Source organism: Jaculus jaculus, chromosome 6 (genome assembly GCF_020740685.1).
Source record: "Jaculus jaculus isolate mJacJac1 chromosome 6, mJacJac1.mat.Y.cur, whole genome shotgun sequence".
Lineage (NCBI taxonomy): Eukaryota > Metazoa > Chordata > Mammalia > Rodentia > Dipodidae > Jaculus > Jaculus jaculus.
This window is the reverse complement of record NC_059107.1, coordinates 23,884,903-23,900,802: the sequence shown is the minus strand read 5'-3', so window position 1 is coordinate 23,900,802 and position 15,900 is coordinate 23,884,903. Positions and strand designations below refer to the sequence as shown.

General features: G+C 44.2%; 1 protein-coding gene across 10 annotated transcripts in view; it reads right to left on the bottom strand.

Annotated features, from left to right (window-relative positions):
* Positions 1-15,900, bottom strand: part of Tenm2 (teneurin transmembrane protein 2) — a 1,398,763-nt gene that overhangs the window by 219,187 nt on the left and 1,163,676 nt on the right. The window lies entirely within an intron of this gene.

Here is a 15,900-nt window from a genome sequence, read left to right as displayed (position 1 = left end):
CCAGGTTAGATTTCCCAGGACCCATGTAAGCCAGATGCACAAGGTGTTGCATGTGTCTGGAGTTTATTTACAGTGACTGAAGGCCCTGGAATACCCATTTCTCTCTCTCTTTCCCCCTCTTCTCTTCCTCTATCAGCCTCTCTCTCTCTCTCTCAAATACTTAAAACAAAATTCTTTCAAAATGAAGCTTGTTAGCTGGGTGTGTTAGCTCATGCCTTTAATGCCAGCACTCAGGAGGCAGAGGTAGGAGGAGGATCACCTTGAGTTCAAGGCTGCCCTGAGAATACACAGTGAATTCCAGGTCGCCCGAGCAAGAGTAAGTCATTACCTTGAGAAAAAAAAAAAAAAAATAAAACAAAGCAAAACAAGAAAACCACCCCCCAAAACAAATAAAACAACAACAACAAAAATCCATAAACATTGTGTAAAGCTCTGGCCAGCCTACACAACACAGATATGTCTTCATTTGTCCTCTGCTTAGGAAAATCTTTCCGTCTCTTTCTATGTTTTTATTTTATTAGCTCACCCTCAACAACTCATCTGTGGCCATTCCTCTAGGACGTCACTTGACAATCCCTCTCATGTTAGAAGTGGTGTCCTGATTTTTTTTTTTTTTTTTTTTAGATAGGGTCTCACTCTAGCCCAGGCTGACTTGGAATTCATTATGTACTCTCAGGCTGAACTCACCATGTCCCTCCTACCTCTCTCTCTCCTACCCAAGTGCTGGGATTAAAGGCATGCACCACCATACCTGACATGTCCTGCATTTGTACCCCTAGACCTGCTATGCTCTCAACTCTTTAGGAGAGACAGCAATTAGCAGGCATTGAATGTGTGACTGATGCATAGTACAAATGGCCTATGGCAAGAGCTCTAAGAAACATAAAGAGAGTATGGTATTCGAAGGAGGTGTTATCCACTCTTTCCCCATCCCGAGAGAGGTGTGCTGGGCTGGACACGACTAGATTTAGTGTGTCCCGGGAGAGGTACCCAAACTTCTGCCAGTTCATATATTTGTAAGAGGATGGGAGGAGATCAGAGTCACTTGATGGAGTAGGCAGATCCTGAGCACTGACGTCTAGACTAGAGCCTTAAGGATCAGTGAAAACTCAGTTTGCATATTAGTACTGGTTTTGGCCAGAGGCCCAGCCATCCTCCCTGTAGAGCCCCTGGTTGCTAGGCTACCTGCGAGCAAGCAGTGAAGGCTGTGGACCAGTTAGACTGATTGATTGATCTCTGTAGGGTGCTTACTATTTGCTGGGCATTCACTCATTTATTCTCACAACAGCCTGATGAGGAATAGGCCTATTATAGATGGTGTAACTGAATCTAGAGAGATTCAGCCACACACATGCCAGCTACTATGTGGCAGAGGCAAGATTCAAACTCCACTCAGGGTGTCTGCAGGGTAGGGTCTGTTCTCATCAGTCCCCTGCTGGACCCCAGGACCCTGCCTTCTTGCAGTTGCTGTCTGTGGTAGTTTGGATGGATGTCCCCCAATAGATTTGGTTTTCTCAAAACTTCTTGGATTTTCGGCTGCCTGGCTGGAAGAGGTGTCACTGTGGGTAGATCTGGGATTCCAGCCTAAGGTATGCAGAGTGTTGGGAGTTCTGCTTGGGGTTTCTGGAGTGCTCCTGCTTATGGTGCTGGTGGTGGTATTTCTCTCTGGGTAGACCTGTGAAGGGGGGCAGCTTTCTCCTCCATCATGGGACTTCTGGCTTTGAAAGCTTCAAATAAACCTCTCCTCCTATAAACTGTGTCTGGGTTGGAAGTTCATCCCAGCAACGTGAAGCTGACTGTGACACCGTCTATAAATCACTCTTCCATTGCTCTGAAAAAAATGCCCAGAAGGTCACCTAAGGAAGGAAAGGTGTATTTTGGCTCATAGTATCTGTGGTGTCAGGCTGTGCAAGCTAGCTAGCTCCATTGCTTGTGGGCCTCTGGCAAAAGAGAAGCTTCATGGAGGAAAGGCGTGGTGAAGAGTTGCTTGTCTCCTGGTACAGGAAGAGGCAAAAAGAGGAAAGGACAAGATATGGTCTTCAGAGTCCCCAGTAACTTTTCTCTTTCAACTAAGCTTTACCTACTTAGAGTGCATTGAGCTGTCATGGGTTAATCCGCCCATGAGGTTTCACCTTCGTGATCCAATCATCTCTCACCACTTGGGGAACAAGCCTTCAATAATTTTAGGAACCAGAGATCCCTCCCCATTGTTAGGACATAACACCCTACCAGGAGCACATGGGCAGAAAGGATTTATTTCAGCTTGTAGTCTTGAGGGAAAGTCTCATCGTGCAGGCAAAGCATGGCAGAGCAGAGGCTGGGCATCCCATCTTGTCACATCACCCGGGAGAGTGGCAAGAGTGAGTGAGCTGCCTCTGGCAAGGGGGAGCTGGGCTCTAATACCCCAAAGCCTGCCCCCAGCAATACACCTCCTCTACCCAGGAGGAATACCAACTTTCCAAAATTGCCATCAGCTGGGGACCAAATATTCAAAACACGTGAGCTGAAGGGGGACTTTTCACTAAAACTCCCACAGGGACAGTTCATAGTCAAGCCTTGTATGACATTATCATTTCTTAACCTGCCAAGAGCCTAGTTCCTTAAAGGGAGATGGTGTGTTTTATCTCTGTCTGCAGTGCAAACATCCAATGAGCATTTGCTGAGCCTGTGAGTGGGCCGGTTTCATATTTCATCTCCCCATAAGGCCACGTTGTCAACCTGCTGCCTTTTGATCTGGCCCAGGAGCAGCAGGGAAGATGCTGCTCTGAAAACAAAATGATCTCAGAGAGCCTTGGGGTCAAGGTCAGTGAAACTGATGAGCGCCTCAAGTCTCCTGCAAGATGAACAAAGGCTGCCCAGCAAGGCCAAGGGAATGTGTTTTCCATCTCAGTGCTCTGCTGATGTGATTTCTTATTTATTGCACCTTCCACTCTAATTGTCTTTAGCCAATGGTTTTTCGAAAAGGTCACATTGGTCTCTTTGTTCTCCCAAGGTCAATTAGAGGGTCTTGTGTGAAAATATAGCAAACCCATCACAAAGGAGAGGGAGTAAATTAGGAATGAGCCCAATCACAAAGTGACCACTCAGGCAGGAGAGATGAACAGAGTCACACAGGCTCTGGTCAGCCTCCCTCCATGCCTGGCTGGAGACCTTAGCTGGGCAGCAGTTCGGGCAGTGACTGCCAAACCTGAGCATCTCCTCTCTCAAACCTTCATTGCATAACAGGCCCTGTCCGGTGTGGCCATGTGAGTTAGGCCTGACTCCTGGCAGAACTCAATCAGTTTTTGCAATGCAATGCTTGTTTCTGCTATAAAGGTTTGATATACTGTGAGCTCTTTGAGGGAAGTAATTCTGCTCTAAAAAGTCCTCATGAAGAAATTATTAAAAATACATGCACATATATCTGCAAAGCTGCTTGCTGTAGGGTGATTTATAATACTGAAAAGGGAGCGTTGGATTTTTTTTAAAGTCTACACTATTTTCAAGGCATATGAAATGATTTTATGGAAGAATATTTAGATTTGTAAAAGATATTTTCCCCTCATGATGAGTAGTGAGCAGAGATAAAGGTGAGAGCAACGTAAGGTGTGATTCTGTACTTAAACGACTAGAATATGTGAGCAGAAAAGTGGAAAACATACTAAAAAAAAATCAGTGTTTTCTATGTTTCTACCATCACCATAATAAGAAAAACACAAATCAAAATTATCTTCCAAAAAAAGCAATTGAAATGTGTCTGGTTTATTTGGGGGCTGGTGTTATGGAAGCTTTGAACAACATAATGATGGCTTATGTCACTCTTCTGCGCCAGCACGTCAAAGCATTTGATAAAATTTTTCTTACAACATTGCTATAAGCACATAGTATTTTCATCCCTATTTTACAGAGGACGTAATGTAGGCACTGAGATGTCTAGTGACTTACCCAAGGCCACACAGCTGGGACTGGGAACTGCAGGAAGCTTTAGTTCAAGGCCAGGTAGTTGGAATGAACTATATTTCCTATACCCACTCTCCACAGGCTGGAAGAGCCGCATAGGCATTCCACAGGGTGATTATTTCAATGCTATATTTTATTTATTTATGATAGAGAGAGAGAGAGAAAGAGAAAAAAAACGCCAAAGCCTACAGCCACTGCAAATGAATTCTCGGTGCATGTGCCACCTTGTGCATCTGGCTCATGTGGGTACTAGGGAATCGAACCTGGGTCCTTAGGCTTCACAGGGAAGCACCTGAATTGCTAAGCCATCTCTCCAGCTCTCAACACTATTTTTTTTTTGTGTGTGTATGTGTGTGTGAGATAAAAATAGCTACTTATCAAAATATATTTTATTTAGTCTTTTTTTATTAGTTATTGACATAGTCAGTGTGTAAACAGCACATGTTGGTACCATCCTTTCCCTCATCCCTGAGCCCCCTCCAAAAGGACCCTCCTCACTGGGGCCGCAAGTCATCCCCATGGGGACTGTGGGTCGTGCATTTTGAGGACAGCTGTCAGTTAAGTGGAAGAGGCAGTGTGTCTGTGCATAATGCCCCAACTTGTGGTTCTAAGAATCTTTCCATCTCTCCCGTGAAACTCCCTGAGCCATGTTGGGTGTGTCTTAAGTCTACTTAAACTATGTATTTACCCATATTAAAAATTGCCAGATATGATGGCACATGTCTTTAACCCCAGCACTTTGGAGGCAGAGGATTGCTGTGAGTTTGAGGCCACCCTGAGACTACATAGTGAATTTAAGGTCAGTAGGTCAGCTTGGGCTAGAGCAAGACCCTACCTTGAAAAACAAACCAAAACACAATTTACAATTAACCCATTTACACTGACTGGTTTATCTACCGCTGAACTATCTCCTCAGCTCATCCCAGCTATTTGGACTGAGTAAAAGATCACTTGAAGAGAATTAAGTCAACATATGGGAAAAAAATCTGATTAGGAGTTTATCTTGTACAAGGAAACTAGTTTTGGCTAACAAAATATTCTGCCATACTTAGGAAGATTCAGGTTAGATCTACAACTAGGTTCTAGTTGTTTGAACAAATACTGAGTTTTCATGTATACACATATATGTAACACCAAGCATTTTATTCTATGTAGTTTCAGTGATTGCCCAACACACCTTGTTCTCAGAGATTTCAAAAGATGAGGGCTGGAGAGATGGCTTAGTGGTTGAGGCACTTGCCTGCAAAGCCAAAGGACCCAGTTCAATTCCCCAGGACCCACGCAGGCCACATGCACAACGTGGTGCATGTGTGTGGGGTGCGTCTGCAGTGCCTGGGGGTGCTGGCATGCCCGTTCTCTCTCCCCTCTCCTTCAAATACATAAAACGTTTTCTTTTAAAAAAGATGAGCCTGATATGCATCTTACAGTTACACAAGAATGGCACACAAGCAGTTCAGGTGACTGGACCAGCACAGCCCAAATGACATTTTTGTAGGTATAGTAGATGCGTTCATCAACTATCTTAAGATCTTTTCGTGTGTGTGTGTGTGTGTGTGTGTGTTATATGTACATGTGTATTATGAGCATGTGTGTGTGCAGATGCAGGTATCCTGTGCATATGTGTGTGGAGGCCAGGGGGAAATGTTGAGTGTCCTCTTCTCCCTTATTTTCCTGACATGGAGGCTGTCAGTGAACCTGGATCTCCTCGATATTAGATCAGACCACAGAGCTCCAGTGATCCTCCTGTCAGCTACCCCTTGGCCCCATGGTTTCAGGCATGTGTGGCACACACACCAGGCTTTTCACATGGGTACTTATGAATGAACTTCAGTTCTTCATGCTTGCACAGCAAATGTTCATTCCCACTGAGTCACCTCCTCTGCCCCTTAAGATCTCTTTCCACGTTTTCACCATCACCCTCTTTGAGCAGCCAGTGTTGTCTATCTCTGTTAATTTCCTCTGCCTTAGCGTGACAACTCCCTGAACCAGATCCTTATGCGCAAGTCCTCCATCTGCCCAACACATTCAAGATCTCCGACATCACTTTCACGGACTTAATGAAACTCCTGGTTTTGACAGGGGTTGTAATTTTGCTCAGTAATGATGGGGCTTATGTTATACTACAGATGCTACTGAAAATGAGCACTAGAGAAGAGGGTGTCTGACTGCTCTGTCCAATACACCACAGCATTGTAAGTCCAACTTCGGCCTGTTCTTCCACCTGCCAAACATGGGTGCTGTTAACAGGACAACGGCAGCTATCCTCTGCTTGCTGGGGCAAAACACCCAGCCTCGTGGGAGGAAGGGCCTTATTTCAGCTCACAGTTTCAAGGGAAATTCATCATGGCAGGGAAAGCATGGCATTGGGCAGAGGTTGGGCATCACCTCTTGTCACAGCAACTGAGAGGTACCAGCAAGAGTGGGCAAGCTAGGGCTGGAGAGATGGCTCACCAGTCAAGCCACTCGTCTCCAAAGCCTAATGACCTGGGTTCTACTCCTCAGTTCCCATGTGAAGCCAGACACAAAAAGTGGAGAATGCATCTGAAGTTCATTTGTAGTGGCTAGAGGCTCTGGCGTGCCCGTTCTCTCTGTCTCTCTTCTCTCTCTCTCTGCTAGCAAATAAATAAAATATTGAAAAAAGAAGAGTGAGCAAGCTAGCTAACACCCAGTAGGGCTGGGCTAATAAACCTCAAGGACGGCTCCCTAGTGACGCACCTCCTCCATCAAGGCTCCACCTCCCAAGATGCCACCAGCTGGAGAACAAGCATCCAAATCCCATGAGCCTCTGGGGGACATACCATTCAAACTACCACATGAATTGCCGTAAGGATCAGCCAAGGCCATCTGTGTGACATGGTTCATCCCACAGATACTACGGCCCTCAATCATGGTGCCAAGGTGCCCTTACCATGAGTGGGCAGAGCAACTAGGGTTAGATGGGGAAGGATCTCTGAGTGGAGATTGTTTTGATACATGACCAGAAGAATGATTAACAAATAAAAGCATCTTTTCCTAGAAGGGCTTACTGGACATTTCAGAAGTCCATAATTTTTGTGAAGATCCTGAATCATAGTTTTATTTTCTAAAAATATTTTATTTATTTATATGTTTATTTATTGGAGAGTGAGTGAGAAAGAGAGAGAGAGAGAGAAAGAGAGAGAGAGAGAGAAAGAGAGAGAGAGAGAGAGAGATGGGGGAAGGAGGGAGAGAGGGAGGAAGAGAGAGATAATGGGCAAGCCAGGGACTCCAGCCAGTGCAAATGAACTTCAGACACCACTTGTGCATCCAGCTTATGTGGCTTCTGGGGAACCAAACCTGGGTCCTTTTCTTTAACCACTCAGACATCTCTCCAGACTGAAACATAGATTTAACCTCTATAACCGTCATTTATTGGCAAGCCTAATGATGCATACTGGGCTTTTTGTGACTCCTCCAGCTGATGTGTGTCTGCTTGGAATCCTACAAGCAGCCACAGTGGAGGGTCTTGTTCAGGCAAACGTGGCAGAGCTGAGGCATGTACTCATGTCAAGAGGTAAAACCAGGAGTGCATTCCAAAGGAAGTATAACAGGTCCCAGAATGGAGATTTCATTTTTGCTTTTGAGACATGGTTTGCTGTGTAGCCCAGGCTGGCCTGGAACTTATGATCCTCTCGCCTCAGTCTCCAGAGTGCTGAGGTTTCAGGCATGTGCCAACAGGCCTGATGAAACATCTTTCTTAAAAGAGAGTTTAGGGCTGGAGAGGTGGCTCAGTGGCTAAAGGCACTTACTTGCAGAGCCTGAAGGTCTGGTTTCGATTCCCCGGTACCCGTGTAAAGCCAGATGCACAAAGTGGCACATGCATCCGGAGTTTGCTTGCAGTGACAGTAAGACCTGGTGCACCCATTCTCTCACTTTCTTTCATACATACATAATTGATAAATAAATAAATCAGTGAGTTTAAAGTATAGGTGCAACGCACCTCCTTTTACAGCTAAGGCTAGGGCTGGGGTCAGTTCTCAGACCTTTTCAGCGATTTACTCTTGAAAAACATTATTTCCTCTCCTTGGATGCTTGGGGAACCAATTGACTTGAAGCACATCCACAGCTGGCAGAGGACATCGCTAGAGAAGGTACAGCTGCTATTTGCAGCCACTTAAGAACGTCCAATATGAGTTGTCTCAACAAAGGAAGCAAAGAGACACATCCATGGAATCCCCAGGCTGAATGGGATGTCAGGGACCACTTGCATCTTCCCAAGGCTCATTTGACTCAAGATAGACCCAACCGCGTCACAAATTCACTTTTCTCGAAGAGAGCGATGACAAAAATGTAAGAGGACTGTTAAGAATATGGTAACAGTCACTGATAATTCAGCAGATCAAATGAGTAGATGCTAAGATTTTGGCGTATTTATTTCTAGTCTGTGTGTGTTAGAAATGGTGGGGGCTGACATCCCTTTAATCATTTATTATACATACAAATATCTTTGGAAACCTAATTGCCAGTCATCTTCTCTTACCCTATTCACAGAGGGGCCCTCCTGCTGCGTTTCAGCTCTCTGTGGAGACATTTCCATGAGAGGTACATTCAACTGACTATATGGGTTACACAGTCATGGGTTCAACCAAGTGGAAAAAATATATATATCTGTACTGAATATGAATAACTTTTTCTTCTGTTTCTTACACAATACAACATAGCTATTCACACAACATATACATTGATTTAGGTAATATGAGTCATCTAGAACTGGTTTCAAGTAGATATGAGAATATGCATAGGTTAAATGCAAATGTAAAATGTCATTTTCTAGAAAGAATTTGAGCATCCAAGGAGGTTGGTTTCCTAGAACTAATCAATGCCCACAGATACTGAGAACAACTGCACATGTACACAAATATACATACACAGATGTTAACACATGATGGATGTTAGGAACAATACAAACTTCCTTAGCAAAGAGAGACACAGGTCCAGACCATATGACAAAGATGTCACCCTGCCCTGGGGAGACTAAAACTCCAGTCTGGTTTGGTATGATTCAAGACAGAAATCAGGGGAAGCTTCCTCATTCTTCCCTCTTAGTTTTTTGTGGTCTTTTCGACCCTTAGTGGGCTCTGTCTGGATCTGTTCTCCTGGCTCACTAACCAATCTAGGTCCTTCATGCACATTTGAACTTGGCAGTGAGGTTCATTCCACCTGGATGCCTAGTTCATAAAAACAACCTGATCCAAGTTGCCATGTGGATTTTCCCTCTCTGGGGAACCCCTCCTAGCTAGAGGAAGGGGACCCTGTTCATATTTGGAATGTCTTTGCTTCTACTCTCTCTTATTTCTACTCTCGGTTAAAATAAATCGTTCCTCATTTATCCTTGGTCATGCCTATGTTTACCAATTCTCTGGTCATCATAAGACACATCTTGAGGGCTGGAGAGATGGCTTAGCGGTTAAGCGCTTGCCTGTGAAGCCTAAGGACCCTGGTTCGAGGCTCGGTTCCCCAGGTCCCACGTTAGCCAGATGCACAAGGGGGCGCACGCATCTGGAGTTCGTTTGCAGAGGCTGGAAGCCCTGGCGCGCCCATTCTCTCTCTCTCCCTCTATCTGTCTTTCTCTGTGTCTGTCGCTCTCAAATAAATAAATATTAAAAAAAAAAAGACACATCTTGAGACATGAGAGCCCCTGGCTTGGTGAGTTCTAAGCCCATCCAGAGTTCAGAGAGGCACTGTTCATGCTCAACCACATAACAATAATAGTATGTGTGGCTTTCAACTGCAAACTACATGATAACAGAACTCAATTTTCAAAAATATTTTATTTACTTATTGGAGAGAGAGAGAGCGAGCAAACGAGAAAGAGAGTGAGAGGGAGAATGGGCACACCGGGGCCTATAGCTATTGCAAACAAAATCCAGAAGCATGTGCCATTGTGTGCATCTGGCTTACATGGGTCCTGGGGAATCAAACCTGAGTCCTTAGGCTTTTCAGGCAAGTCTTAACCACTAAGCAATCTCTCCAGCCCAGAACTCACTTTTATTCTTCACATTTGGGGTTCTACATAAGATTTCACTGGGAGGTGAAGGTTCTTTGCTCAGAAAGGGTGTTTTTGCAAACTCCTGAGCTCTACTTGGTCCAACTATATGGAGCTGTGGTGTCCTTCTGACTCACCCACTTTCTTTCCCCCTGTTTTTCTCTCCGAGTTCCACAACCTTATCATAGCACTTCTCAAAAAGTGTCTAGTGTCCTGTCCCTGTACTCCCCAATACCAGCATCGCCGACATACTCACACGTCACTAGCTGATTCCTCCTGGCTACCGAGGAGAAGAGAGTGTCCCCTATTCTGCTAACACTCAGAGAGGCACCAGGTCATCATTAGGGGGTCTCCTGAGAATGTCCTTTCCCAAAATATTTTCAGTTTAACAGAGAAACATCCAGTTGGTTTCACAATATCTTTCTCTAGACCTGGGGAAAAAAGATGCTAAACCTCACATGTCTGAAAACACGGGACTCTCCCAAACAGGACTGAGCATCCTCTAGGGCCTTCTACAAAGGGCCCTGTGATGTACTGCACAGCTAACAGCCACACCTTGGTATGGCTGCCAGCCTGTGGCTGAATGCCATTGGCAGACTGGAAATCACACCTGATTGGCACCTGGGCCCTGAGAGGGCAGACAGGTACTCAGGACAGTCAGACGCTCCAGTTCCCAGGAACCCATACAGTCCCACCCCGCCTAAAACCAGGGCCAGAAAGAAAGACATGAAAGAGAGAGCTCCTTTTCCAATAAGGCTCTGAAATCGAAAGGCATGAACCCAAGCTGGGAAAAGCTAACATCACTAATCGCCGTCTATAAATTTGCTTTTAAAAAATGTCATTAGGGGAATTCTGCTGATGAGGACAAACAGGAATGTTTGCTCAGCTCATTTTATCAGAATTCACACATGCCCAATCTGCCATATTTGCATTTATTTGGTATGATCATGGGGCAATTTGTGGCCTCTTAAACAGTTTCCTTTTATTGGCTAGTGCGCTTAATGTGTGGAGAGTTTTGCTTCTCCTCCCATAGAAACATCGCCGTGCAAATTAGGGGCTGATGGCTCCTGCTTCCATCTTAACTGCCACTCAGTTCCTGGTACCTCCCTGCCATCGGGCTGCCGGAGCCCACAAGCCCGCTGTATGTGAGCAAGTTACGGCTGGAAGTCACCGGGCTCCTGGCTCCATCAGTCTGAGTGATGAAGTAGGCATTTTTAATATTTGCTAAACAGGATTGTGGAGAAGGTGAAGTCCCGGCAGGGCTCCCAAGCGGTAACTGCATCTTGTTGTCTCGGGTTAATCATGTACCTAATTTGCCGATTATTGACTTGTTCTCGCGAAGGGTTTTCCTTGGCTTGACACATCAGGAGCAATCAGTGATGAGCTGTCAGGCAAGCTGGCTTGCTGCCTTAACCACCCAAGATCCCGACTTGAAGCAACAGCCTCAGAGATTTCCTTTGATGCCTAGCACTGTAGCCTGGTCAGATTATCATTTTTTTTCCCCCTCCCCAGCTGGATCTATTTCTTCCTATAACCAGGCTCCAGCAAGTCTGACACAGGTTGTAGGTTTTCAAACATTTGGCTGGAGTCATCTGGCATCTGCTGCGCAGGCACCATGCCTATAAAAATTGGACTTGGTGGGCTAAGATAGGTTTGGGTTGACCTTTTTCCCTTGTCTATGTCTTAAAAAATGCATGCAGGGAGTCAAAATGCTGCATTTAAAACATAGTTTAGTATCTGCCCTTTGGACTGGGGAGGTGGCTCAGTGTTTAAAGGTGCTTGTTTGCAAAGCCCACCAGCCTGGGTTCTATTCCCCAGCACCCACATAAAGTCAGATGTTCAAGGTGGCACATGCATCTGGTGTTTGTGCAGTGGCTACAGGCTCTGTCACACTTTTTCTGGGGATATCACTGGTTATAATTTCTGTCAGACTTAAATTAGGATGTGACTTACTTCAGTCAATATGAGAAGGGCTTTAATTTCTTTCTTTCTTTCTTTTTTTTTTTTTTTGGTTTTGAGATAGGGTCTCACTTCAGCCCAGGCTGACCTGGAATTCACTATGTAGTCTCAAGCTGGCCTCAAGTTCACAGTGATTCTCCTATTTCTGCCTCTGGAGTGTTAGGATTAAAGGCATGAGGTACCAAGCCCTGGCTAAGTTTTATGCATCAGTCCAAACAGGATTCTTTGGGAAAGGGTACATACTTTTCCCCCTTCTTCCTTGCCATGGGAGCAGCCAGCTACCTGACAGTGTAGGTTCCTGGAGTCAGAGTCCTTGAATATGAGATTGACCTTGAGCAATACCCTTACTAACTGAGGTTAAACATATAAAGGAGGGGGGCCCCAACCCCAGCGTGTTGGCATGGAAAGCTGGGTAATTCTTTTTAGGGGTTGCACTGCAAACAGTTTGAGGATGTACTGTGCGGGGGGGTGGGTAGTCATCAGTGTTTCTGACATACACCCAAAGATGTGGGTAACAATCTACTCCCAGTTGTGACAACTGAAATATGTCCAGGCACTGTCAAATATTCCCTCAGGGTTAGAGTGGGTGTGGGTCAAATTCTGCCCTGGAGGAGAACCACTGATAGAGACTAACCAAGAAATAGCCTTTGCTGTTTTAAACCTCTGAAATTCTCAGCTAGGTTTTGAAAAAGTGCCACAGATACATTTTTATCATAGCAAATATAATATATATCAACATTCAGCCAAAGGGGATTACTTTAACTTGTGGGTGCTTTACTTTCTTGTGTTTCTAAAAATTTTCTGCAATGAAAACCTAGTTTGTTTTTTAATAAGAAGAAAATAACTAGAATATTAATTTTATTTTGAAATTATATTTGAAGAATTGCCTGTCTGTGTATTTAGTAGGAACATATATGTACATAATCTCTCTCTCTCTTTCTCTCCTTTGCTGTTTCTGTTTATTTTGTAAAAAGCCAGTTTCAAAAAGTCATCTGGGATTGATCCTGATTCCTGGGAAATCTAAGCAGGTTAAAAAAAAAAAAAAGGATTCTCCTCTGTATTTATTATCCTTGGATGAGGATACTAAACCTTGTAGGCTCTTAGTTAGAGCATGATACTCTATAAAATTTAAATATAGCTATTTTCTCCAACACGGCCAATGAAATTTCATACCCTTCCCCCTCCCCATCTCTTTCTTTCTCTTTTTCCAGCTCAAATGAGTCACCTTGGCTAGACTGCCAATCCCCATAGAACTTATGTTCCTTGATAGGATATGCCAATAGAAATGAGAAATTCTATAATAGCTCGAGACATGTGTTAGTCACCTATCCCTGCAAAGAGCTAAGCAGTGTCTCCTCTAGGAAATGTAGCTCCTCAAACGGACATGAATGCTGTAATGACAGTGAATGAATATGAGGATATACAGACAAGACTTTCCCTTCCTTTTGAAAGCGGTACCCTGGTACTGTATCTGTCTTGTGCATTTCAGAGTATATGCACTCTGCTGCATCTTCTTGACCCCTGTTCCCAACACACCCCACGTTCCTACATTGGCAGCTGGACCGAGATCCTGGCTCATATCAGCTTCTTGCTATTCATTTTCCTTCCTGTGAAATGCACGATGGGACTGTCCCTGGAGTGGAGCTATTTTGAGGGGACGGCCACTAGAACAATCGTGAGCTTGGCAGGAGATGGACAACGTGGTGGTGTAGCCACAAAAGGAGAAAAGACATTGTCGTTGAGGACTGGAGTCCTGGATGTCAGAACAGCAGGGAAATGGAGTGGAGTATGCTGTGTCTGCTGTCTGCACTGACTTGCCTACGGTGGCTTGCGGCAATTGTTGGCTTTGCCATGTCCCCAGCTCTAGCAGGGGAAGGAAGAAGGAAGAACAGTGCTGGGGAACCACACGGGGAGGAAATGCTCTCCCTAGCACAGCTCCTCGTAGCCAATTGGCTGAGATAAATGCTATGCTCAGCTGTACCCAGAGGCATGTTCATTCTTACCCAAATAATGCCAACAAGCAGATTTCACCACTGAAGATCCTTCCTTATGTCATGTTAGAACCAGCGGAGCCTGAAGGTCAAGGAGACCACCTTACAATTTGCATAATTTCCCATAGTACCCTGCTGCCTGGCCATAAATTGTAGAACTGCCTTAGGGGCCCCTTCCAACTGAATTCCTTTCTTCGGAGAGCAGATGTGACTTCTGTATCAGGAGTTCTGCTTGGTCAGGGCTGTGCTGACTCATCTCTGGATAATCAGCACGTAGTCCAATAGACATTTTTCTGGGTGGATAGTAGAGGACTCATTGATTACCACTTTACATATCGGTCCCTATAACACGCACTGTGTGTGGTCGTAAAAACCCACACAGCCCTCCTTGCTCAGAAACAAGAGTCCTTGGAGTCCTTGTATCGATCATTTCAGGCTGTAAAGATGGGACAGTGAGGAAGTTTCATCTTGAGAGCCAACACTGGTCGATTGGTAGTGGCTGCTTTGAGAGTTATGTTGGAGGCATTTGTGCACTGGGCTCAGTGAGGAAAAGTGCTGTCATCGATTAGCAATGTCTGCCATGAGCTCAAGACAAGGATATGGTGCCCTGATTGCTTCCTATTTGCCAGTGGTTTTAAAGCCCTAATGTTTTTTCATTTGAAGTCTCTAGATAAATACCTTTCTAACACACTTCAGAATCAGCTGCTTGACTGGATATATGTTTTCACTCCAGTGACGCTATTTCCTTAATGCACTTTATGTTTTTATTTGCTGTATTTGAGGGCAAGTGAAGCTTGTCTCAGGATATATAATTCTCATTGGAAAAAAAAAAAGTCCAAGCTAGGTAGATGTTAACTCATCCCAAGTGGCACATATGATGAGGTTTATCCGTGGACAAATCAAAGGAAAGATGAGGAAAAAAATAAACAGGTTGGTAATATAATCCATCTCTTTATCCTAGCACTGGGAATCCTTTTACAGCACAAAGGATTTCCCAAGGGGGTCACCACAGAGGGACTGCTGTTGAATTCTGTTTTCATATACAATGCATGTTTCCTCATGACATTTTTAATGAATGAATCCAGTTACCAAGAATCATTGAATATGAACTGCCCTGAAATTAACCTCTGATCATAGGCCTAGTAAAGTTGGCTTCATCAGGTAGGATGGATATCATCTTTTATATATTAATATAAATTTATGTATTTAATTTTATTAGTGTACATTTATATTTTTAGTATGTATTTTCTGCAACATAAATGCTGCAATCTTAAATCTCAGTCATTTTAGGATATTCACTGCTATGTCACCGTCCTAGCTTGCTAATTGAAGAGCATTTCCATCTACTATTTAAAAGGTTTTTGTTTTTTGTTTTTCAAGGTAAAGTCCCACTCTGGTCCAGGCTGACCTGCAATTCACTATGTACTCTCAGGGTGGCCTCAAACTCACAGCGATCCTCCTGCCTCTGCCTCCAGAGTGCTGGGATTAAAGGCACATTTTACCACACTCAGCTTTTAATATTTTCATTTTTTTTAAGGCACAGTCTCACTGTAGTGGAGGCTGATCTGGAATTCACTATGTAGTCTTAGGATGGCCTCAAACTCACAGTGATCCTCCTGTCTCCCAAGTACTGGGATTGAAGACATGTGCCATGATGCCTGGCAAGAAATTAGATTTATGTCAGCTATCAGCCACATTTCCTTGCAATTACTCATTTACCTTCTGTGTCTAAGAATTTGTCTTGTCTGAACAATTCATATAGATGGGATTCTATAATATGAGGCTTTTGGTGTCCAAACATTTTCACTTAGCAGTGTTTTCAAGGTACATGCTCTAGCATGTCACAATGCTTTATTCCTATCTGTCTGTATAATATCCCATTGCATGGATAGGCTACACTTTGCTTATATATTCATTCATCATTTGGACATTTGGCTTGTTTTCAGTTTTCAGCTACTATGAATAATGCTGCAATGAACATTAGCATGCATTTTATAACAAAAAATG